The sequence below is a fragment of the Aquarana catesbeiana genome, linkage group LG10, assembly GCF_042186555.1.
Source record: "Aquarana catesbeiana isolate 2022-GZ linkage group LG10, ASM4218655v1, whole genome shotgun sequence".
Taxonomy (NCBI): domain Eukaryota; kingdom Metazoa; phylum Chordata; class Amphibia; order Anura; family Ranidae; genus Aquarana; species Aquarana catesbeiana.
Genome location: NC_133333.1, coordinates 6,053,128 through 6,078,425, shown reverse-complemented (window position 1 = coordinate 6,078,425; position 25,298 = coordinate 6,053,128).

Genomic DNA, 25,298 nt, shown 5'->3' with positions numbered 1-25,298 from the left:
CAGCCCTGATCAGGGCTGGGACAAGGGGTGGGCAGGAGGGGGCGGCTGCCCCGGGCACGGTGAGGTGGGGGGGTTCCACAAGGAGATTGGTAGCAAGGGGATTTGTGTTGGAAGGAGGAATCTGGGGGGGTGGCAGGGGGTAAGTATCGTTCTAAGAGGGGACATTTTGGGGGGGTGCTAAGAGTAGTGATTTAGGGACATTGGTGTTGGGAGGGGGGATGGGGTGATTTGTGCTAGGAGTAGGGATTTGGGGGTAATTTGTGCTGGGAGGAGGGGATTTGAAGTGGAGGGGAATTTTTATGGGGTAGAGGATTTGTGCTAGGAGGGATGATTTTTTTGGGGGGCTAGCATTTAAGCTGGGGGGATTTATTTGGGTGGGGCAAAGATTTGTGCTGAGAAGGGGGATTTCAGCAAGGGTAGGTTTTTACTGGGAGGAGGGGGAATTTATACTTAAGTGCATTACTGCTCAGTGTTAATGCTCATAGATCGGGGGGGGGCACAGTTTGGCATGTTCGCCCTGGGCTCAAGATGAACTACCTCACACCACAAGCATCTATCTCTCCCTCTTGTAATTATAATACCAATCCGGTCAGTCTAGATGGGGAACACCACCAGAGGTTTAGAACCTTTAGCTGCCTACAGACATTAGAGAGCAGCAAGCCCAGCAGCCGGCCCAGAGAAACGAGAGTGCCCAGGCCTACAAACATTCCCTGCTCTCAGGCTAGGTTCACATCTACGTGGGCCATGCGGGCCGCGGTTTGCACCGGGCACAACAGCCCATTCATTTGAATGGGCTGCCGTGCCCCGTGAAATGCAGAAAAAGTCCCTGCACTGCTTTGGAAATCACAGACTAGTGCGATCTTTAGATTGTAAGCTCCCGTGACCCTCTAAACCCTCTAGTCTTCAACTTTATTGTAACTGCGCTGTCTCCCTTTCTCGGTGGCCCAGCATGCACCGATTGATGACGTCACGGGGGGCGGTGACACCAGGTGACATCGCCGGTTGGCACCGCCCCATAGCTATTTTAGAAATGTCACAAGGTGGGGGCAGACAGACCGTGACTTTTTTCATGTCAGTGTCATCGTGATTGACGATGTATCTACATTGGGGGACGTTTTTTTTTTAAAAAAAGGGATTGTTAAAAACCATGTACTGTCTTCATTCACTTTTACACTTTTTTGGTGGATGGGTACCCCATACTCACATATTCACATGGGAGGGGGGCAGGATCTGGGGGCTCCCTTGTTAAATATTCTGATAAGCCACCCCCGCCCACAGACCCCCACAACTGCAGCCCAGGGTTGTGTGGAAGAGGCCCTTGTCCCCATCAACATCGGTACAAGGTGCTTTGGAGTGGGGGCAGAGCCCCCCTGCCCCAAAGCACCCCCCTCATGTTGAGGGCATGTGGACTGGTATGGTTCGGGGGGGACGCTTGATCATCCCCTCCCTTTCCTGGCCTCCTGGGCTGCATGCTCGGATAGGGGTCTGGTATGGATTTTGGGGGGGACCCCACGCCATTTTTTAAAAAAATTTTGGTGAATGGGTACCCCATACTCACATATTCACATGGGAGGGGGGCAGGATCCGGGGCCTCCCTTGTTAAAGATTCCGATAAGCCCCCCCGCCTGCAGACCCCCACAACCGCAGCCCAGGTTGTGTGGAGGAGGCCCTTGTCCCCATCAACATGGGGACAAGGTGCTTTGGCATGGGGCAGAGCCCCCCTGCCCCAAAGCACCCCTCTTATGTTGAGGGCATGTGGACTGGTATGGTTTGGGGGGAGGGGCGCTTGATCGTCTCCTCCCTTTCCTGGCCTCCAGGGCTGCATGCTCGGATAAGGGTCTGGTATGGATTTTGGGGGGGACACCACGCCATTTTTTTTTTTTAATTTTGGTGAATGGGTACCCCATACTCACATATTCACATGGGAGGGGGGCAGGATCCAGGGGCTCCCTTGTTAAAGATTCCGATAAGCCCCCCCGCCCGCAGACCCCCAAAACCACAGCCCAGGTTGTGTGGAAGAGGCCCTTGGCCCCATCCCTTTCCTGACCTCCTGGACTGCATGCTTGGATAAGGGTGTGGTATGGATTTTGGAGGGGACCCCACGCCATTTTTTTTTTTTTACATTTTGGTGTGGGGTTCCCCTCCCAATCCATACTGGACCCCCACACCATTTTTTTCACACATTTTTTAGCCGGCAATTCTTCTTTCTTTACATTCAGCTGTCAGCGGGGAACCCGCTGACAGCTGATGACTCATCAGTTGTTAGGGATGAGGCGTCCGGCTTCCCACTCCTTAGCAACCGGCTATATACAGTGTTTTTAAAGGGGGTAAAAATGCAAAACGCATCAAAAATGCAACACTTGCATTTCTGGTGTGACTTCATTGTAGTCTATTACACGCAAAACGCAATCAGCTGCGGGAAAAAAAGTCCCCCGGCCCTTTCCAAAAATGCACCGGTTATCGGTGTACAATAGGCAACCATGTTAAATGGAATGTAATGCGTTTCTGAAAAACGGGAAACACACAAAAAAAAGCGCATAGAGGTGAACGCAGGGTTATTTTGGAAAGCGCTGCACAAATTCATTTTTTTCTATATAAAACCTGTATAATAATAAATATAATAATAATTAAACCAAAATTGCATTTCATCCTAACCATCCCCCACATTACCCTGGCTGTGTATAACGTAGGCCGAGCAGACGTCTTTCCGCAGCGAGCGATCTATATCTGGAAATCTCTGGGCTCAGCAGCGGTGAGAATAAGTACATTTAATGAAATATGGACATGGAACCAAGTTATAGAAAGACACAGCACACAGGTCGGCACCTTGATATACACAGGCCGGCCAGAGCCCGGTTTAACACATAAATGTCAATATTTACCCAGTGGACGTGTCGGAGATTTAACCACTGGCTGAGTATTATGGCTCTGGGTGGTTAATTTCTGCTCAAAGTATAAAACGCCTGATGGCTCCCGCAGTTATTGCATCAAGAGCTGCTCATCAATTACCCCAGCGCTCTACATTTGTGCTCCTGCACTGCCATCTGCTGCCCAATTATCAGAACTGCAAGCAAATACACCGGCAACACTGCTAGTTATAGGGCAGTATAAGTGTTTATATACAGTATACAATATATCTGGAACACACGGCTCTGCCTAGACATGTGCAGTTCGTTTTGTTTAGTTTTTTAATGAATTTCGACTAACTCATTCATTCGGAAATATCTGAATTAATGAAAACGCGAATTCAGTGGGACCTTGGTGTACGAGTAACGCGGTTAATGAGCGTTTTGAAAAAGGAGTAACTTTTTTTTTTAATTCTGACTCGGTTTGCAAGTGTTGTCTCGCAAACAAGCAGAATTCAAGCCAATGTGGTGTGCAGTACTGCATTTGGCCAGAGGTGCGGGGGCGCCAGGGACACTCGGAACGGTTCGGAGCCGTTCGGAAATACTGGGAACCACTCGGAAACACTCGGAATGACTCAGTTTCCGAGACTTTCCGGGGCTTTCCGAGTTCAGCCGAGCTGTCCCCGAGTATTTCTAAGGCTTTCCGGCACCCTCCCCCCTTCCTCTGGCCACATGCGGTACTGCATATAATAGAAGCCAATGCAGAACGATACAAATTTCTAGAAAATACAAAATATAACTAAGTACATTGAAATGCCAACAATAATAAATCCTGATTCCAACAGAGTACATTATAAATCTAAAGATTAATATTCACCACTGATGGCTGTAAAGCAAGCCTTCCAGATAATATGCCTAAAGATGTTGTTCAAAGATCTATAATGATTTATAAGGTACTCTTTTGGAATCAGCATTTATTATTGTTGGGCTTTCAATGTACTTATTTCTATATTTTATGTTCTAGAAATTTGTACTTTTCCCCCTGAAGAAGACCTCTACTGCATATGGTCGAAACGCGTTGGGGTTTCTCTGTATGATCTTTTACGTATATCATGCAACGTTCCAATGTTCACTGTACAGCTGTATCTATATGCATATTTTGTATGTTCGCTAAATCTCCATCACAGAGCTCGTGTTTTAACAGATAGTTATGCTTCTGTAATTTGATTCATTTTTTGTAATAAATACTTTTTATAACCATTTTGGATTCTTTTGCTGCAATACAAAACCCCTTAGGGATTTTTTTCCATTTTCTGTACCTTCACTGGGGCGTGCGGCCGATTCTTGCTCACCCATTGTATCGCTTCTCTACCTTATAAAAAATAGATACAGTTGAGCTAAAAAGTTTGCATACCCTGGCAGAAATTTTGGCATTTATATTGAAAATATGACTGATCATGCCAAAAAAAATTTATTTTATTCAAGGATAGCGTACACATGAAGCCATTTATTATCACATAGTTTTTTTGGCTCCTTTTAAAATCATAATGATAACAGAAATCACCCAAATAGCCCAGATAAAAAGTTTACATACCCTTGAATGTTTGGCCTTGGTACAGACACAGAAGGTGGCACACACAGGTTAAAATGGCAATTAAAGGTTAATTTCTCACATTTGTGGCCTTTTAAATCGCAATTAGTGTCGCTGTATAAATAGTCAATGGGTTTGTTAGCTCTCACATGGATGCACTAAGCAGGCTAGACGCTGAGCCATGGGGAGCAGAAAAGAACATTCAAAAGACTTGCGTAACAAGGTAAAGAAATTTTACAAAGATGGAAAAGGATATAAAAAGATACCCAAAGCCTTGAATATGCCAGTCAGTACTGTTCAATCTCTCTTAATAAGAAGTGGAAAATTTGGGGATCTCTTGATACCAAGCCAATACCAGCTCTAAACCCCTTTAATGTCGTTGTGTAGTCCGATGGTTATCTCTAGTAGCAAATTTGTGAGTATTCACTTTTATCAGCTTTTACATTGAATAATTTTTTTTTTTTTTTTCTTGGTAATGCAATGGATGCGTGCCCCTTCTTGACCGCTTGTTTTTCGTAGTACCTAGTGGACTACTCCCTCTGAGGAGGGCTGCATCCGCCCACTATCCGGAATTATCATTGTCCTTCCTTCCTGCTTTCCACTACAGAGGACTTCGCTTGTGTGTTTCTAGAATAGAAAAGAATAGAATAGAAAATAAAAGAATAGCATAGAATAGAAAATAATAGAATAGAATAAAATAGAATAGAACAGAAAAGAAAAGAAAAGAAAAGAAAGAAAATAGCTGTCCTCCGAAATTGGACCAGAACATAAAAAAATAGAACAGAATTTAAAAGAATAGAATAAAATAGAACAGAATAGAAAATAATAAAAATAGAAAATAATAAAATAGAAAATAATAGAATACAATAGAATAGAATGAAGGGTGTCTTCTGAAATTCAAATAGAATAGAAAAGAATAGAGTTCCAATGGATGGAATCCGTGTTCCGAGGTGCGCCGGTTAGCATTCGGTGACAGTCGGTGACGGTCGGTGAGCGCGCTCCTCTCCTCGGCCGGCCATTTCACAAGAGATGAATGTTATTTATGGAGGGAAGACAATGCGGCCGCTGTGGGACATTTGGGGATAGTTTGGGGCTATTTTAGCCGCAGAATGTTGTTTTGCCGAGAGGAAGAATTCCTCCGTCTATTACTCAGCACTTTGAATGCTTTGAAGCGGCTGCCAGTAAAGCACAAAGAATAAGCTGAACACATAAATAGTGGAGGACGGCAGCCGTTGTCGGGAAGGGACGAGGGGAGTAATTGATGGTCTTGGCACAGCTGGGATCTGGTAGGGATGCGGGGATATGTGGACGCACATATGGCGGTGGCAGGTGTCTCTGGCTGGCTGGTTGCACCTGTGATCTTTGTACTGTACAGATGTGCGATGGAGCCGAGCCGCGGGAAAGGCCTCTCACCGCCCAAAGGAATTCACTGTTCCCGGGCCAGACTCCGGTTCTCCACCGAGATAAAGTACCAGACGTCACAACGCAATTATAAGTGAATAACATTGATTATCCCCTTACAATGGCATCTGAAAATCAGTGAGATATATTAGACAGAAAGTGAACATGTTGTCCCTGAAGTTGAAAGCAGAAAACAACTGGGCATCGCAGTTTGTTGTGCATAGGTGACGGTAAGGGTGTCCATGCTGACCCGTGTCCACAGCAAAAAGTGCCTACAATGGACACGTGAGCATCAGAACTGGAGCACAGAGCAATGGAAGAATATGGCCTGGTCTGATGAATTCACGTTTTCTTTTACACCATGTGGATGGCTGGGTGCGGGTGCGTCACTTACCTGGGGAAGAGATGGCACCAGGGCGCAGTAAGAGAAGAAGGCAAGCCGGCAGAGGCAGTGTGAAGCTTTCGGCAACGTTCTCCTGGGAAACCTTGGCTCTAGCTACTCATGTGGATGTTACCTGACACGTACCACCTAACCTAAACATTGTTGGTGACCAAGTACACCCCTTCATGGAATTAGTATTCCCTGGCGTCAGTGGCCCCTTTTACCAGGATAATGCACACTGCCACACTGCAAAAATGTTTAAAGAATGGTTTGAGGAACACAACAAGGGTTCAAGGTTGACCATGCCTCCAAATTTTCCATTTCTGAATCCAATCCACCATCTTTTGGATGTGCTAAAAATCTGACCCATGGAGGCCCCACCTTGAAACTTACAAGACTTAAAAGGATCTGCTACTGACGACTTGGTGCCAGATACCACAGGATACCTCTAGAGGTCTAGTGGAGTTCATACCTTGGTGGGTCATGGCTGTTTTGTTGCCCTAAAGGGACCTGCTCAATAGTAGTTGGGTCATCCTAAAGTTATGGCTGACTGGTTGAAATTGTGATCCTTGTACTGTACATATGTGCGATGGGGCTGAGACGTGGGAAAGGCCTCTTGCCATCTGAACATATTCGCAAGCCAGAAGATGGTTCTCCTCTGAGATAAAGCACCAGACATCATGGCGCAATTCTACCTTTCATACAGCTAACCGTGCTGGAAATGGAGGCATTTACCCGAGGAAACAAAAAAACAAATCACAGAAGGAAATCGTAGCGCACCGCACATAATGACGAGATCCTCCCAGAGAACACATCATCCAATTCCACCCCTTCACAGGACCTCTGAGGGAACAGATACTTATGTGATTTTCTCAGGAAATGGCTGAGGAACCATCACAGAGAAAATTCTTCTACACAGAAACTTCGGGCGACAAGTAAAATCTATAAGAGACCGTTCATTGACTTGCACTTTTTGGTTCACTTTCGTGTTTTATTTTTGTGCACCGCACCATGGGCTTGGAGGGGGGGGACTGTTTTATACTAGTTTGTTGGGTTTTTCAGTTTTGAAGAGATGAAGGTGACCCAAGAGTAAACTGTAAACTCATTATTACAATGTAACACTGAAACTGTAAACCTGCATCTTCAAATACATATAAAAACTGTTTTAACAGTTCCACCTTTGATAAAAATAAGAAAATAAAGTTTTATTCCACCACGTTATCTACATAGAAGCACTTTTTATTCCTTACTGTATATAGATATATATAGTCTTTATGGTCAATGTTGCAGTGAAGGCGCACAGAATATCCGTAGCTGCGAGTCGTCAATTTCCTCTCTTAGAAGTCTTCGCTCTCCGCTGTGCGTGAGATGGACCCCGCTGGGTGGTAATTGCAGGTTTTTGGAAACGTCCACCTTAGCTAGGTGACTTATAATGGAGGTTCTGCGTAGGAGCCCGAGCGCTCGATGACCCAATAAATACCGCTCTGCCTTTCAACGTGCCGGAATTTCACCGCCCTGACCCTGGAAATGTCAGGATACATTACAGACAGGTAGACGTGCTCAGCTGTGCCGGAGAACCAAGAACCAAGCATTGGACTGAAATTAAATCCTATCCTGTTGGAAGGAAGCCGAGAAGGTGGAATATGAAAGTTTCTATAGTTTACATCGGCGTTTCTCAACTTTTTTCCAGTTGCGGCACCCTTGAAAGGTCGACGTCCCCCCCCCGCCCCCAACTAAAATGTGGAAAATGTAAATGTTTCCTATTATTGGTAAACCTGAGCCTGGGACGAACAACACAACCAAATGATATTAACATCGGAGCACTCTATCACATCAGAAGCCCTCCTTCACATGAGAAGCCCCCCTTCACATGAGTTCCCCCATCACACCAGAGTCTTCCCATCACATCAAAGGTCCCCCCAACACATTATAGTCCCCCTTTACAAATGAGTCTCTCCATCAGGCATGGACATCTTAATGAATGGGCACACTGGGCAGTGCCCAGGGGCCCCAAGTGCAAGAGAGGCCCATGATCAGGGCCAGGAAGAAAGGAGGGGCGCCGTGTTGGAGGGTTGCACTGTTGATTTGGCTGCTCGTGCCCCTCTTCTTTGACACGAATACCTGCAATTCCACTCCTGTCAGAAAGAGCTGGCTTCTGCAGGGGGAGGAAGAGAGTCGGCACTGAGACTGAGAACTCACCTCAGTCTCAGCACGTGAGATGAAAGAGGAACTGCCTTTATTGCAGGTGGGAACAACACTTGTGATCTATGAGTACAAGGGAGGGGGGAGCACAACACTGATGTATAGGGACACTGTGATGGGGGAACCTGATGTATGGGGACACTGTGATGGGTGACACCTGATGTATGGGGACACTGTGAAGGGGGAAACCAGATGTATGGGGACACTGTGAAGGGGGAAACCTGATGTATGGGGGAACTGTGATGGGGGAACCTGATGTAGGGGGGCACTATGAAGGGGGATATCTGATGTATGGGGACATTGTGATGGGGGAACCTGATGTATGAGGACAGCTGATGTATGGGGGCACGTAGTGGGGGAACCTAATGTTTGAGGATACTGTGATGGGGACACCTGATGTTTGGGCAGTCTTAGTCTGTAGGGTTCAATATTGAGTTGGCCCACCCTTTGCCGCTATAACAGCTTTAACTCTTCTGGGAAGGCCGTCCACAAGGTTTAGGAGGGTGTCTATGGGACTGTTTGACCATTCTTCCAGAAGAGCATTTGTGAGGTCAGGCACTGATGTTGGACGAGTATAGCTGCAAAGGGTTGACCAACGCAATATTGAACCCTACGGACTAAGACTGGGATGCCATTAAAGTTCATGTGCATGTAATGGCAGGCGTCCCAAAACTTTGGACAATATAATGTATCTGTCCTGGAGCAATACATGTAAAGTCACATGCTGTCTGTACGACACCAGCACATACGGCATGCACATCATTTTTATTTGCTTTATCGCGTTCCCGTAATAATAATCTTTATCTACAGCTGTGTGTTTTAGCTCCTTAATAACATGCAGACCACACATGGACAATCTATTTTAATCAGCTAGAAAGGTTAATAGAAGAGCTCATGAACCCCGGCAGTAATACTTTTCCTGGTTGCTGTGGTTCGATTGGTTAATTTGCCGCGCGCCCGGGTAATTTGTCACTGGTTGGGGTGGGGGGGTTGCATTAACTACACACGTGCATTCCAGCAAACATGCCAAATTAAAATTAATGACATGATGAAAATTAAAATGTCCGTACGCTCTGCGTAAAAGCGGAATAAGTGAGCTCACATAATGAGCCGGAGTAATAAATAAATGGCGGATATGCTGTCGGGTGCTTACTCCGGGGTCATTTATAAAACTGGATACTAATTGGCTTAAATCACTTAGAGAAGTGACAGCCTGAATATGTGGTGCATGCCAACAGGGCTACCATTAGAAATCATGGGGCCCCAAAACAGCCTGATTGACAGGAAGGGGAGGCAATCCAGATACAGGGGCCCCTCGTGTTACCTGGGGCCCTTCTGTCGAAGAGAACAAGAGAGGCTCCACCAGTGATCAGACAGGAGGGGCCGACACATACATTGCACGATTCCTCTCTGCAGAATTTTGTTGGTGGAAGTTGACTTGGCGGTTACGGCCCCCAGTCTCCTTCTCCAAACAGTGGCCAATGGGCGGAACGGGTCACAGAACTTCTAATTCTTCTCTGGAGTTTGGCAATCAAAAGGATTCATGGGTCATTGTTAAAGATCATGGAGCCCTGTTTGACAACCCCTGTTGACCCAATGGGGTCTGGGTCCAGTATGGGAAGACTACCTGTACACCTCTATCAGCAACCCCGCATGGCAATTGGTGCCAATCCCACCCACGCCTTTCCGACACCCACGCCTTCCTGACACCCACACCTTCCTAACACCCACACCTTCCTGACACCCACGCCTTCCTGACACCCACACTTTCCTGACACCCACACCTTCCTGACACCCACACCTTCCTCACATACACATCTTCCTGACCCCTATGCCTTGCTCACACCCATGCCCTCCTGACCCCTATGCCTTCCAGACAGCCACGCCTTCCTGGCACCCACACCTTCCTGAAACCCATGCCTTCCAGACACCCATGCCTTCCCGACCCCACGCCTTCCAGACACCAACAACTTCCAGGCACCCATGCCCTCTCCACACCTACAGTACACCTTCCTCACACACACACTTTCTTGCCCCCTAAGCCTTCCTGACATCCATTCCTTCCAGATACCCACTCCTTCCTGACAGCCATGCCCTCCTTACACCTATGACTTCCTGACACCCACACCTTCCTAACACCTTCCTGACACCCACACCTTCCTGATCCCTATGCCTTGCTCACACCCACACCTTCCAGGCACCCACGCCTTTCTCACACCCATGCCCTCCCGATCCCTATGCCTTCCTCACACCCATGCCCTCCTGACCCCTATGCCTTTCTGACACCCACACCTTCCTGACACCCATGCCTTCTTGACACCTATGCCTTCACACCCATGCCTTCCTGACCCCCATGCCTTCCTCACACCTACGCCTTCCTGAAAGCCATGCCTTCCAGACACTCACAACTTCCAGGCAGCCATGCCCTCCTCACACCTACAGTACACCTTCCTCACACACATGCTTTCTTGCCCCCTATGCTTTCCTGACATCCATGCCTTCTAGAAACCCACACCTTCCTGACACCCATGCCTTCCAGATACCCACTCCTTCCAGATACCCACACCTTCATGACACCCACACCTTCCTGACACCCATGCCTTCCAGACACCCACTCCTTCCAGATACCCACACCTTCCTGACACCCACACCTTCCTGACACCCATGCCCTCTTTTCACCCACTCTTTCCAGATACCCACACCTTCCTGACACCCACACCTTCCTGACACCCATGCCCTCCTTACACCTATGACTTCCTGACACCCACACCTTCCTGACACCCACACCTTCCTGATCCCTATGCCTTGCTCACATCTACACCTTCCAGACACCCACATCTTCCTCACACCCATGCCCTCCTGACCCCTATACCTTCCTCACACCCATGCCTTCCAGACACCCACACCTTCCTGACCCCTATGCCTTACTCACACCCACACCTTCCAGACACCCACACCTTCCTGACCCCTATGCCTTACTCACACCCACACCTTCCAGACACCCACACCTTCCTGACCCCTATGCCTTACTCACACCCACACCTTCCAGACACCCACACCTTCCTGACCCCTATGCCTTACTCACACCCACACCTTCCTGACACTCATGCCTTCCTGACCCCTATGCCTTACTCACACCCACACCTTCCTGACACCCATGCCTTCCTGACCCCTATGCCTTACTCACACCCACACCTTCCTGACACCCATGCCTTCTTGACCCCTATGCCTTCCCGACACCCATGCCTTCTTGACATCCACGCCTTCCTGACACTCATGCCTTCTTGACCCCTATGCCTTCCTGACACCAATGCCTTACTGATAGCCATGTCTTCCTGACACCCATGCCTTCCAGACACTCACAACTTCCAGACACCCATGCCTTCCTGGCACCTATGCCCTCCTCACACCCATGACTTCCTCACACCCACGTCTTCAAGAGACCCGTACCTTCCAGACACCCATGCCCTCCTCACACCTACGCCTATCTGAAACCCACGCCTTCCTGACACCCACACCTAGCAGACATCCATGCCTTCCTGACACCCATGCCTTCCTGACACACGCACCTTCCTGGCACCAATGCCCCCCTCACAACCATGGCTTCCTCACACCCAGCTTGACTTCCACACAGAAATGTTAGTACTTTCACAAAATGCAGGTTTATTGAAAACTGAAAATGCAAAACTGATTAATGCAAATGGCGATCAATCAGACACAAACCTTTATCCTCTAACCTACACAAGGATAAGCAAACTTATCGCATCACTATGAACAATATGAACAACAGTTCCTCGCTGCAGAACGTTAAACTACTTTTACTCTGAGTAATGCTTGGCAGCAGAATGGATACAAATCTGTAACTCGCTGTTGTTGGAGTGAAGCGGACTCCTCATAGTGATTGAAAGGCTTAGTAAAACGTGAAATATTGCGGCTGCATGAAATCGCAGAAACTAAAAGGGTTTGGAAATGACCACACAAGGGAGCCGTAATTGCCTGATGACATCCATCTATTTCACAGATTTGTACAGCCAGTAAAACAGCATCTGTCTGTCACCGAGAATTCTGCTGCAAACAAATGTTTATCAGTTTATTGAAGGCTTTTATACATGCATATTGTAGAGTGCAGGCAAGGTCAGAACATTCTGATTTATATGCAGTGCTACCTATAGCCCCATATGTACGCTCTCTCCCCATGGCCCCCCGATATCAATCACATTCTCCCTTTTACTGGTAGTTATTACTCACCATAGAAGACAGGCCCGACACTTAACACGGCTAGAGACCTGAAACTTTTATTTTTTAATTTACAGCCCTTCATGTTCATATTAAGTTCTGTATTTTCTAAAGTTCCAGTCAGTGCCTGGAAAACCGAAATCTCAATGTTCCATAAGACTTCCGAAATACGCGAGTGATCAATCCCACCATCATCTCTCCATAACCAAAATATCTGTATTGGGTGGAAGGAACCTTTAATGGAATGGCAGCCAATAAGCCGTTAGCTTTTTTCACTTTCATTGTTACAATATTTAACCCATGATTGGTTCAGCTGAACCAACTAACTGCTGACTGTTTGCCATTCCACCCAATGTTCATATTTTGGTTATGGCGAGATAATGGTTTGGTTATGGCGAGATGATGGTTTGGTTATGGAGAGATGGTGGTTTGGTTATGGAGATAATGGTTTGGTTATGGAGATAATGGTTTGGTTATGGAGAGATGATGGTTTGGTTATGGAGAGATGATGGTTTGGTTATGGAGAGATGATGGTTTGGTTATGGAGAGATGGTGGTTTGGTTATGGAGAGATGATGGTTTGATTATGGAGAGATGATGGTTTGGTTATGGAGAGATGATGGTTTGGTTATGGAGAGATGATGGTTTGATTATGGAGAGATGATGGTTTGGTTATGGAGAGATGATGGTTTGGTTATGGAGAGATGATGGTTTGGTTATGAAGTGATGATGGTTTGGTTATGGAGAGATGATGGTGGGATCGATCACTCATGTATGTCTGAAGTCTTTAGAAACACTGAGATTGCGGTTTTAGAGGCATCAAGGTAGGTGCTATCCCTACACAGCAAGAAATGCATCTGTGCTAATGTAAAAAAAAAGATGCTCAGAATATTTATGCAACCCACTAGCGCAGCCTTCCACAACTTTTTTTTTACCCCAGGGGAACCCTTGTAATAATTTTCAGGTGTCCAAGAACCCCTGCTAAGATTAGTCCATTAGAAGTCATAAGGAAAATGCCTTTTACATTGGTGGTCAGTGAAAAAAATGACCCCTTACAGTGCTGATTAGAATGAAACCCTTACAGTTAGCTGGAAAGATCACTGGTGTCATGGTACTGACTTTGCCAAGAGGCCATGGACCTGAAACTATGAAGGAACCTTTAGATGGAAGGTCAACTTGCCATAGATTGAGGTACCCCTAGCTGGAAAGATCATTGATGTCATGCTACTGGTTTTGCCAAGTGGCAAAAGACCTGCAGCTATGAAGGCATCATCAGATGTAAGGTCAACTAGCCAAAGCTCAAAGAACCCATAGTTGGAAAGATCATTAGTGTTATGCTACTGGCTCTGCCAAGTAGCAACGGGCCTAAAACTATGAAAGCACCATCAGATGGAAGGTCAGCTTGCCATAGACTGAGGGACCCCTAGCTGGAAAAGTCATTGGTGTCCTGCTACTGGCTTTGCCAAGTGGCAATAGACCTGCAACTATGACGGCACCATCAGATGGAAGATCAGCTAGCCACAGCTCAAAGAACCCCTAGTTGGGAAGATTATAAGTGTCATGCTACTGGTTCTGCCAAGTAGTAATGGGCTTGAAACTATGAAGGCACCATCAGATGGAGGGTCAGCTTGCCATAGATTGAGGAACGCCTAGCTAGAAAGGTAATTGGTGTCATGCTACTGGTTTTGCCAAGTGGCAATTGTGACGGAACCTTCCCACAGTCAGCTTGTGTGCTTCCATCAGTATACCGCTTCCTCCAGTCTGAACATAGAAATCAGATATTATAGCCACATGTCGCAACCAAGAACTAGGCAGGACTAGTTTAGCTGCAAAACTGGAACCCTTTATTGAACAAGAATACAGGCTTTTTATACACTACACACTCAGGTGAGGCTGATCATATTATCATGTGTAAACGCAACTGTATACAGAAATATAATTAACACTATAAACATTAAGTTAATTAAACAACTAGCCACCTGGACAATTAGGGGTCTCATTCCAGGTCAGACTTGCCGGCATTGAGCTCACAAAGTATAATACACATTATTACAAGTATGAACACATCCCCCAATAGTTTGCTAGCAGACAATAGGCGTGTTAATTGGCACAATTTACAATGGGTGAAAGACCCTTTGGAGGCACACTAGACCTACTTACAGCAAACACATTATAGCAGGGAACCCCAGTGGTTTGAGTAGATTACATTAACATCTACAGTCATTGCTGATTTGAGGCATAGATGCCCCAAATATGGATATGGAACCTCCAGTTCCCAGAGTCTGTGTGTTTTGGGAGACATGAACTTGAATCAGAAACAAGACCACTCCACAGATCCCCCAGGCATACACCTTCCAAAGAGTAGTGTTCCTCTAAATGCCAGGGCCCATAGTCACTGGGTAAGAGGCTTGCTCCCAGTCCTCTCCAAAAGCCCCTGTCCCAACTAGTCTGTCACAGCAATGGACCTGGAATTATGAAGGCAACATCAGATGGAAGGTCAACTAGGCACAGCTCAAAGAACCCCTAGCAGGAAAGATCATTGGTGTCATGCTACTGGCTTTGCCAAGTGTCAATAGACAAGGAACTATGCGGGCACCATCAGATGGAAGGTCAACTAGCTACAGCACAGGGAACCCCTAGCTGGAAAGATCATTAATGTCATGCTATTGGCTCTGCCAAGTGGCAATAGACCTGGCTTTATGAAGGCACCTTCAGATGGAAGGTCAAATAGCCACAGTTTAAGGAGCCACTAGCTAAAAAAAGATCATTGGGGTCATGTTACTGGTTCTGCCAATTGACATCATGAAATGGAAGGTCAGCCAGCCACAGCTCAAGAAACCCTTGAGGAACCCTCATTGAGAATACCTGCAGTAGAGCCACATTCTAGGAGTTGGTCACTTGAGTGGTGGGTAGATCTGCTTCCTGAAGCCTGTACTGTACTTCTCTGCTTGATGGATTGCAAATGCCACTCAAAGCTCCAATGCAGGTTATAACTACTGGGTGGCCCAAATGTAGGACTACAGAATCCATTATTGCCCATTATACATTATAATTATACTATTCGCTTTGTATGGAGTGACTTTTAGGTTGAGATGCACTTGGCTTTGACAATTGGCAATGGACAGGTACCTATGAGGGCACCATCAGATTGAAGGTCAACTAGCCACAGCTCAGGGAACCCCTTGCTGGAAAGATCATTAGTGTCATGCTACTGGCTCTGCCAAGTGGCAATAGACCTGGAATTATGAAGGCACCTTCAGATGGAAGGTCAAATAGCCCCAGTTTAAGGAACCACTAGCTAAAAAGATCATTGTGGTCATGTTACTGGCTGTGCCAATTTGGCAGTGGACCTGTAACTATGAAGCACCATGAAATGAGCCAGCCAGCCACAGCTGAAGAAACCCTGGAGGAACCCTGGCTGAGAATGCCTGCAGTAGAGCCATGTTCTAGGAGTTGGCCACTTGAGTGGTGGGCGGATCTGCTTCCTGAAGCCTGTACTGTACTTCTTTGCTTGATGGATTGCAAATACCACTCAAAGCTCTGCACTTTTTTTATATCTAAATATTTAAGCTTTTTGATTGTTAACGGTTTATAGGTTTAAGAACCATCACCCGTAGTTGTGTCAAAACTGACGGCAAAGCCCCACCAACATCATCATTGTCACGACCGGCTTTAAGTGACATTTCAGAAGCTGTGAGACTTCCTGAAGCAAAAGCCCAATTTGTAGCAACGATTTTCTGACTATTTTGTGGCGGCACTTTGAGAGATTTTCACGTTCCGAGTAAAAAGCCTGAAAGTGAGTCCATTTATAACCGTGCATCTAATGATCTGTGAAAGTGTTCAGATAAACGGCAATTTGGCATCTCAAAATTCTCTTTTCTCTAAAGGATGACTGAGGAGCTTCCAGCAACCTCCCTTCTTATGTTTTCCTCCAGTAAAGTTTTACATTATCAGGTTGTGAAGATCTAACAATCACTTTTTTCATACAAACCAAAAGAGGACGCCCCCAGTGGAAATGTCACCTTATGGTAGACTTATAGGCAAAGCATCAATCTGTATGATTGAGTAATGGTGGCCATACAGGGGAGGATTTTATTATGTGCAATTGTATTGTCAATTGATTATTGTTCAGAAGAAAATTACAATCAGGAGATCGAAAAGTATGTTCGATGCGCTATGCACGTATGGCGATGGCGGCTATATGCACTTAGATTGATCGATCAAAAAGATTGAACCGGCAAAAAAAAAAAATGTTATCACTTTTATTCCTATTCCAAGGAATGTACACATTCCCTGGAATAGAAAAAATAAATACATTCTCTTATTTATTTTATTTTATTTTTTTATTTATTTTTTATCACTTTTATTCCTATCTGAAGAAATGTACACATTCCTTGAAATAGAAAAAAATAAATAAATTCTCTTATTTATTTTATTTATTTTTTATTTTTTAATCACTTTTATTCCTATCTCAAGAAATGTACACATTCCTTGGAATAGAAAAAATAAATAAATTCCCTTATTTATTTTATTTTTTTATTTATTTTTTTTATTTGTTATCACTTTTATTCCTATCTCAAGGAATGTACACATTCCTTGGAATAGAAAAAATAAATAAATTCCCTTATTTATTTTATTTTTTTATTTATTTTTTATCACTTTTATTCCTATTCCAAGAAATGTACACATTCCTTAAATAAGAGAATTTATTTATTTTTTTCTATTCCAAGGAATGTGTACATTCCTTGGAATAGGAATAAAAGAGATTAAAAAAAATAAAATAAAATAAAAAAAATAAAATAAGAGAATTTGTTTATTTTTTTTCTATTCAACTTAATTTTTTTATTGTATTTTTTTTAATCACTTTTATTCCTTCTCCAAGGAATGGAAACCTACCATGGAATAGAAATAAGGGATGACGTATGGGAGACATCTGACCTAACAGTTTCTGGGCTCTCCTTGAGCCTATGGTGGTGGTGGTGGTGGTGGTGGTGGTGGTGGTGGTGGGGGGGGGGGGGCGCATTGGGGGTGGGGGGGGTATCTCTTCGGTCTGTGCGGCTGTCTCAATCATTGGCACAGGCACCACCCAACGTTTGGCGTATTTTTTGTAATATGATTATCCACTACAATCATCAGCTCCATCTAGTGGCCATGATGTGGTACTTTCCTGAAATAGCTCAATATAAAAAAAAAAAAAATACTGCTTGATGGCCGCTAGATGAAAGCTATAGTCTCACTTCTTGCACTGCGATTTACATTGAGATGTGAGTAACATGAACGATGTGTATCATTTTTTTTATTTTGCGAGCTGCTTGAGTGGAAGAGAACTGCATTAACAGTGTAGACAGGATTGTGGAAAAATGCCCCAATCGATGGTGGAAAAAGTCCGACAACTCAGGCGAAGGTGGAGTTAATTTGCGGGAAAATTGTTCAGCAGAAAAAAAGGTGAAATCTTTGAAAATTGCCGAGGTTATCCTGCCGGGTCACCATCACCTGAATGCGAATACTAAGGAATGAGAAGAGTAATGATTGGATGACTGTATAGAATGGCCAGAAATGATATTTCCCATAAAACCCGCCATTCTCACCTTTGTAAATTGCTCAGTATATATTGCGATCCTGTATCTTTATTCACAAAGGAGGGGGAGGGGGGGCAGCAGCCCCTCCTGATAGACATCAGGATGTCTGTGGAGGATCAATACCACACCTGGTTGGATTATTAATTATAAAAAGGAAACAATAAACAACATATTGTTCTTTCTGCTCTACAGATGTAATATGAAAACGATCAGGATGAATAAATAAATGATAATGAATCCGCTCTTCTGACTGTTAATGGAATGACACTGAGAAATGGTGACACAGTGCCATCTAGTGGCCTTTTTGTGGCACAGCATTGCCACGAGTTTTATCCATATAGTATGTCATAGGAGAGGTGGGGAGAGGGGGTCACACAGTGCCTTTGTTTTTGCACATTCCTGTCCGTTATTGCAGATTAGGAGACAATTTTCTGTTTTTTATTTATAACAACATCCAACCCAACAAATAGTATATTTATTATTTATATTTTATTTATATAATATTTATATTATATATTATTTATTTATATTTGTATTTATAACTGCATCCAACCCAACAAATAGTATATTTATTATTTATATAATATTTATATTATATATTATTTATTTATATTTTTATTTATAACTACATCCAACCCAACAAATAGTACATGTATTATTTTATTTGTATTTATATTTGATTTGTTATTTATACAATATTTATATTTTATTTATATTATATATTTATTTAGTTATCATTTATATTTTTGTTTGGTGACTGTGGCAGTGGCGTACTAGCAACCAATCATTAGCTTGTTAATATGAAAAATTACCTCCAGCAGGTCCCGCCCTCTGTTCAGCACTGCTGTGTCTCTCCCTCTGCATGATTAAAGGTAGGAAGAGGCAGAGCTGTGGGGGGGGGGGGGGGGTCTGTGTAACATGCAGGGTGCTGTGTAATGTAAAGGGGTCCAGAGGTACAGGGGGCTGTGTGATATAAAAGGGTCCAGAGGTGCAGGGTGCTGTGTATTGTATAGGGGTGCAGGGGGCTGTGTAATGTAAAGGGGTCCAGAGATGCAGGGACCGGGTGCTGTGTAATGTAAAGGGGTCCAGAGATGCAAGGTGCTGTGTAATGTAAAGGGGTCCAGATATGCAGGGGGCTGTGTAATGTAAAGGGGTCCAGAGATGCAGGGGGCTGTGTAATGTAAGGGGGTCCAGAGATGCAGGGTGCTGTGTATTGTAAAGGGGTCCAGATATGCAGGGTGCTGTGTAATGTAAAGGGGTCCAGAGATGCAGGGGGCTGTGTAATGTAAGGGGGTCCAGAGATGCAGGGTGATGTGTATTGTAAAGGGGTCCAGATATGCAGGGTGCTGTGTAATGTAAAGGGGTCCAGAGATGCAGGGTGCTGTGTAATGTAAAGGGGTCCAGAGATGCAGGGTGCTGTGTATTGTAAAGGGGTCCAGATATGCAGGGTGCTGTGTAATGTAAAGGGGTCCAGAGATGCAGGGGGCTGTGTAATGTAAGGGGGTCCAGAGATGCAGGGTGCTGTGTAATGTAAAGGGGTCCAGAGATGCAGGGGGCTGTGTATTGTAAAGGGGTCCAGATATGCAGGGGGCTGTGTAATGGAAAGGGGTCCAGAGATGCAGGGGGCTGTGTAATGGAAAGGGGTCCAGAGGTGCAGGGGTCTGTGTAATGTAAGGGGTCCAGAGATGCAGGGTGCTGTGTAATGTAAATGGGTCCAGAGATGCAGGATGCTGTGTATTGTAAAGGGGTCCAGAGGTGCAGGGTGCTGTATAATGTAATGGGGTCCAGAGGTGCAGGGTGCTGTGTTTTGTAAAGGGGTCCAGAGGTGCAGGGGGATGTGTAATGTAAAGGGGTCCAGAAAATGGGTCCAGAGGTGCAGGGGGATGTGTAATGTAAAGGGGTCCAGAGATGCAGGGTGCTGTGTATTGTAAAGGGGTCCAGAGATGCAGGGTGCTTTGTAACGTAAAGGGGTCCAGAGGTGCAGGGTGCTGTGTAATGTAAAGGGGTCCAGAGATGCAGGGGGCTGTGTAATGGAAAGGGGTCCAGAGATGCAGGGTGCTGTGTAATGGAAAGGGGTCCAGAGGTGCAGGGGCCTGTGTAATGGAAAGGGGTCCAGAGGTGCAGGGGCCTGTGTAATGGAAAGGGGTCCAGGGGTGCAGGGGTTTGTGTAATGTAAGGGGGTCCAGAGATGCAGGGTGCTGTGTAATGTAAATGGGGGTCCAGAGATGCAGGGTGCTGTGTTTTGTAAAGGGGTCCAGAGGTGCAGGGGGATGTGTAATGTAAAGGGGTCTAGAGATGCAGGGTGCTGTGTATTTTAAAGGGGTCCAGAGGTGCAGGGTGCTGTATAATGTAATGGGGTCCAGAGGTGCAGGGTGCTGTGTTTTGTAAAGGGGTCCAGAGGTGCAGGGGGATGTGTAATGTAAAGGGGTCTAGAGATGCAGGGTGCTGTGTATTGTAAAGGGGTCCAGAGGTGCAGAGTGCTGTGTAATGTAAAGGGGTCCAGAAAAGGGGTCCAGAGGTGCAGGGGGATGTGTAATGTAAAGGGGTCCAGAGATGCAGGGTGCTGTGTATTGTAAAGGGTTCCAGAGATGCAGGGTGCTGTGTAATGTAGAGGGGTCCAGAGGTGCAGGGGGCTGTGTATTGTAAAGGGGTCCAGAGATGCAGGGTGCTGTGTAATGTAAAGGGGTCCAGAGGTGCAGGGGGCTGTGTAATGTAAAGGGGTCCAGAGGTGCAGGGGGCTGTGTATTGTAAAGGGGTCCAGAGGTGCAGTTGTGGAGAGGGGGTACACAGTAGTGACAGAGATATTGGGGGATGCAGAAGTATGCAGGGTGCACAGTGGGGTGTGTTTACATTTTGACGTGGGGGTGGGGGGGTACCAGATGCTCTAGGTACACCCCTGGACTGTGGTCCCAACTGCCTTGAGATCCTTCACAAGCTCCTCCCGTGTAGTTCTGGGCTGATCCCTCACTTTTCTCATGACCATCCTCACCCCACGAGGGGAATCTTCCATGGAGCTCCAGACCGAGAGCGATTGATGGTTATTTTGTATTTCTTCCATTTGTGAATAATCGCTTCAACAGTTGTCTCCTTCTCACCAAGCTTCTTGTTGATGGTCTTGTAGCCCATTCCAGCCTTGTGCAGGTCTACAATCTTCTCCCTGACGTCCTCTGACAGATCTTTGGTCTTCCCCATGATGGTGATGGAAGAGAGAGATTTTGGTCCACTCTTCTTCACAGATCTTCTCTAAATCCTTAAAGGTTTCTTTGCTTGATTGGAAGAAAGAGATTCTATGGAGAGGTGTCTTCTATACACATAGCGAGTTGTTGTTAGGAGAACCTTCTTACATTGCCAGGACTAATCTGATGATAAAAATTATAGACCCTTCATTTCTACACAATCTGCAGGGGATCAAATCCTTATTTTCCCCCCACTGTACACAGGTGTGTTTGAGCTCGGGTGGGGGGGGGGGGGGGGTGCTGGGAGGCGGCACACCCTAATCTCAGGGGGAGGCAACCTGGGAGCCCTCCAGCTGTTGTGGAACTACATTTCCCATGAGGCATTGCAAGGCTGGCCGCTACAATTTACTCCCAGAGGCATGATGGGACTTGTAGTTCTGCAACAGCTGGAGGGCCCCCAGGTTTCCTACCCCCTGCGCCTAATGCAATAGGCTGCACCCACCAATGCCAAGCTCAATCAATGTTTGGTCAGACCCCTGATGTCTTCATGAAGAGTACCTGTCACCTGCTCAAAAGCTATTATAAAGGGGCTTGTTTCCCCCCCACCCCTTGTGATAGCAAAAAAGTTAAATGAAAAAAAAAAAGTGTAAAAAAAAAAAATGTGTAAAAAATAACATAAAATAAATGTGTAAAAAAATAAAAAATGTATAAAAAAAATAAATAAAAATGCGTAAAAAATAAAGTAAATGTATAAAAAATATGAGTAAAAAAAAGTTTAAAAAAGAATAAAAATGTGTAAAAAATAAAATAATTGTATAAAAAAATAAAGTGTAAAAATAAAAATAAAGAATAAAAAAAAGTGTAAAAAATAAAAAAATGAGTAAAAAAAAAAAAAAAAAAAATTATTGTTGTGTTTGGGACAGCGGTTCACACTAGAATGCGGTGCGGGAAACTCCGCATTCAAATTGCACTGCCCTTGTGATCTGCAGTGGGGTGTCAGTGCAATCCTAACACACACACACACATCCCCCAAACGCACTGTGCTTGCCTGCACCGGATCTTATGGTACAAAAATGACCACGCTATCCTGTTGCAGCGCGTTCCCAAAATTGCTGCATGCACGACTTTGGCGCAGATGCGGTGCAGTTTGAGCCTATTCAAAATGAATGCGCTCCAGTGGCACGCAGGTGAATTGTACGGGACTGCGGCGCGGCTCCTGTGCGGTTCATATTGTGAACTTCGGCTTGGACTACATTCACACGGGGGGCCACTAGTGCTGGTGTGAATGACAGCGCCAGGACTCTGCAGATTCCTGCGGCCACCTTGTGATCTCTGTACGCTTCACTGATAGGTCAGCAGCAGCGGCCGCAGCGATCCATGGCTGTTCGCAAGGCCCGCAATCGCCTGCGGTGATCACTGCTGGATGCACACGAAGTGAACGCTGCAGGCGACTGCTGGCTGTGCGTATAGCCATGGGCGCCGCCCACCTGTCATTGAAGTGTAAAAGTCTCGCAGAGTCCTGCCGCTGTCATTCACACCAGTACTAGTCGCCCCGTGTGAATGTAGTCTTCTATAGATCTATATGTAGTTATGTCACTAGGGGGAGACTCCACCGCATGCTGGGATTGCTACATACAGACAGGTCACCAATTGGGTCATTTACATTTTAAACCACTTCCGGACCGCCCACCGTGGATACACGTCGCCGTTATATAACGTTGTTATGGCACAGCAGATAGCGGAGTATAAAAAGTAAAATAAATAATAATATTAAACATTTTTTTTATATATATGTATGTTTGGGGGTTCTAAGTAATTTTCTAGCAAAAAAATACAGATTTTAACTTGTAAACAAGTGTCAGATATAGTCTTGGTCCTTAAAGTGGAGTTCAAGGCTTTTTTTTTTTTTTTTTTTTTTTATTAAAAGTTAGCAGCTACAAAAAGTTTTAGCTGCCGACTTTTTAATAAACAGACACTGACCTGTTCCACAGTCCAGCCACGCGCCCGCACGGAGCCCCGCTCCTCTTCCCCCTCCTCTCCTCGGCGCCTCCATTGGTACTGTGGGCGCCCGGCCGTGACAGCTTGTGCCCTCCCAGTGGACAGGCAATCTTCTGGGACCTGTCACGTGTCCCAGAAGACTGCCGAGAGGGAGGGGCCACCTAGGGGGAGAGGAGGAGTCGCCTAGGCAGTCTGTAACCAGAACCAGGAAGTGGGACAGGAAGTCCCCTTCAAAATTAAGCACCCATCCCCCCCAATCCCCCCCCCCCCCCAAAAAAATGACATGCCAAATGTGGCATGTAAGAGAGTGAGGAGTGTTTAAAGCGGAAGTTCCACTTTTTGGTGGAACTCTGCTTTAAGTGATTATAGAGTATATGTAGATTTGGATTACACGGCGGTTATAAGGAACACGTCCTTTTGCCTTGGCATGTACTGGGCAAAGCTTCCCAGCCCACCTGCTGTGAATGAGATTTTAACACCTTCAATAGCGGGCACCGTCTCCCTCTTCCTGCCCAGACAATTGCGCGGTCATGCAACAATGTACCCAAACTAAACTAATATCATTTTTTTTTTTTTTGAGACAGATAGAGCTTTCTTTTGGTGCCATTTAATCACCGCTGGGTTTTTTATTTTTTACTAAATAAATGAGAAAAAAAAAAAATATATAAAACATTTTTAATTTGTTATAAATTAAAATAATCTTTTTTCAAAAATTAAGGCCAAAATGGACTCTGCTGCGTTTCTTTGGTGAAAATAACCCAAATCAGTGTTTATTAGTCTATGGGAAAGTTAGAGAGTCCACAAACTATGATATAGATTTAGTAGAGCTGCACGGTTCTGGCCAAAATGAGAATCACGATTTTTTTTTCTTAGAATAAAAAGATCACGATTCTCATGACGCAAAATCTTTCACATTAAACAAAAAAAACAAAAAAAAAATACAAAAAACAAAAAAAATACAAAAAACAAAAAAGGGCTAACTTTACTGTTTTTTGTTTTTTTTTTTTAAATTTAACAACCACCATTTTATTCTCTAGGGTCTCTACTAAAAATTTATATATATATATATATATATATATATATATATATATATATATATATATATATATATATATATAATGTTTGGGGGTTCTAAGTAATTTTCTAGCAAAAAAAAAAAAAAATAATTTAACTTGAAACCAACAAATGTCGGAAAAAGGTTTAGTGTTTAAGTGGTTAAACTTTTTTCACTTACACAGGAAGTCTATTCCAGTGACAGATTGTTACAATGTTTAGACTTAAAGTGGAGGGTCACCCTGAAAAAAAAAAAAAAAAAAAAAAAAAAAAAAAATAATATCACCAAAAATCTTTAAAAAAAAAAAAAAAAAAGTTAAACTTACCTAAACCCTTGTTGCTAGGCAGTCTTCCTAATCTGCCTCTTCCTATTCCGCGGCATGTTCTGCTCCTCAGTGAGCGGCCCCGTTGTCTTCTGTGTGTGTTCCCAGAGCACCACGGGGCCATTCATAGAGCCCCACACCGCTCGCGCGTGCGCAGTAGGAAACTGGCAGTGAAGCCGCAAGGCTCCACTGCCGGTTTCCCTTACTTAGGATGGCGGTACCGGGACCCGAGAGCCTAGGGTCGAGTCGCCCTGGGGGGGGGGGGGGGGCTGACATCGCAGGCACCCAGGACAGGCAAGTATCCCGCTTTAAGTTCAACTGATAAGGAATGTTGTGATTCTTGGCAGACTGCCCAGTTTTTCCTCTTCCTTTCTTTTGAGGGCTTCAGAAGAGCAGAGAGAATCCTTTGTATAGAAAGAATCGGGAAACACTTTAGTCAAGATCGCGAGAACGATCCTTAACGAATTAATTGTGCAGCTCTAAGATATAGATATTAAAAAAAGTAGATTATT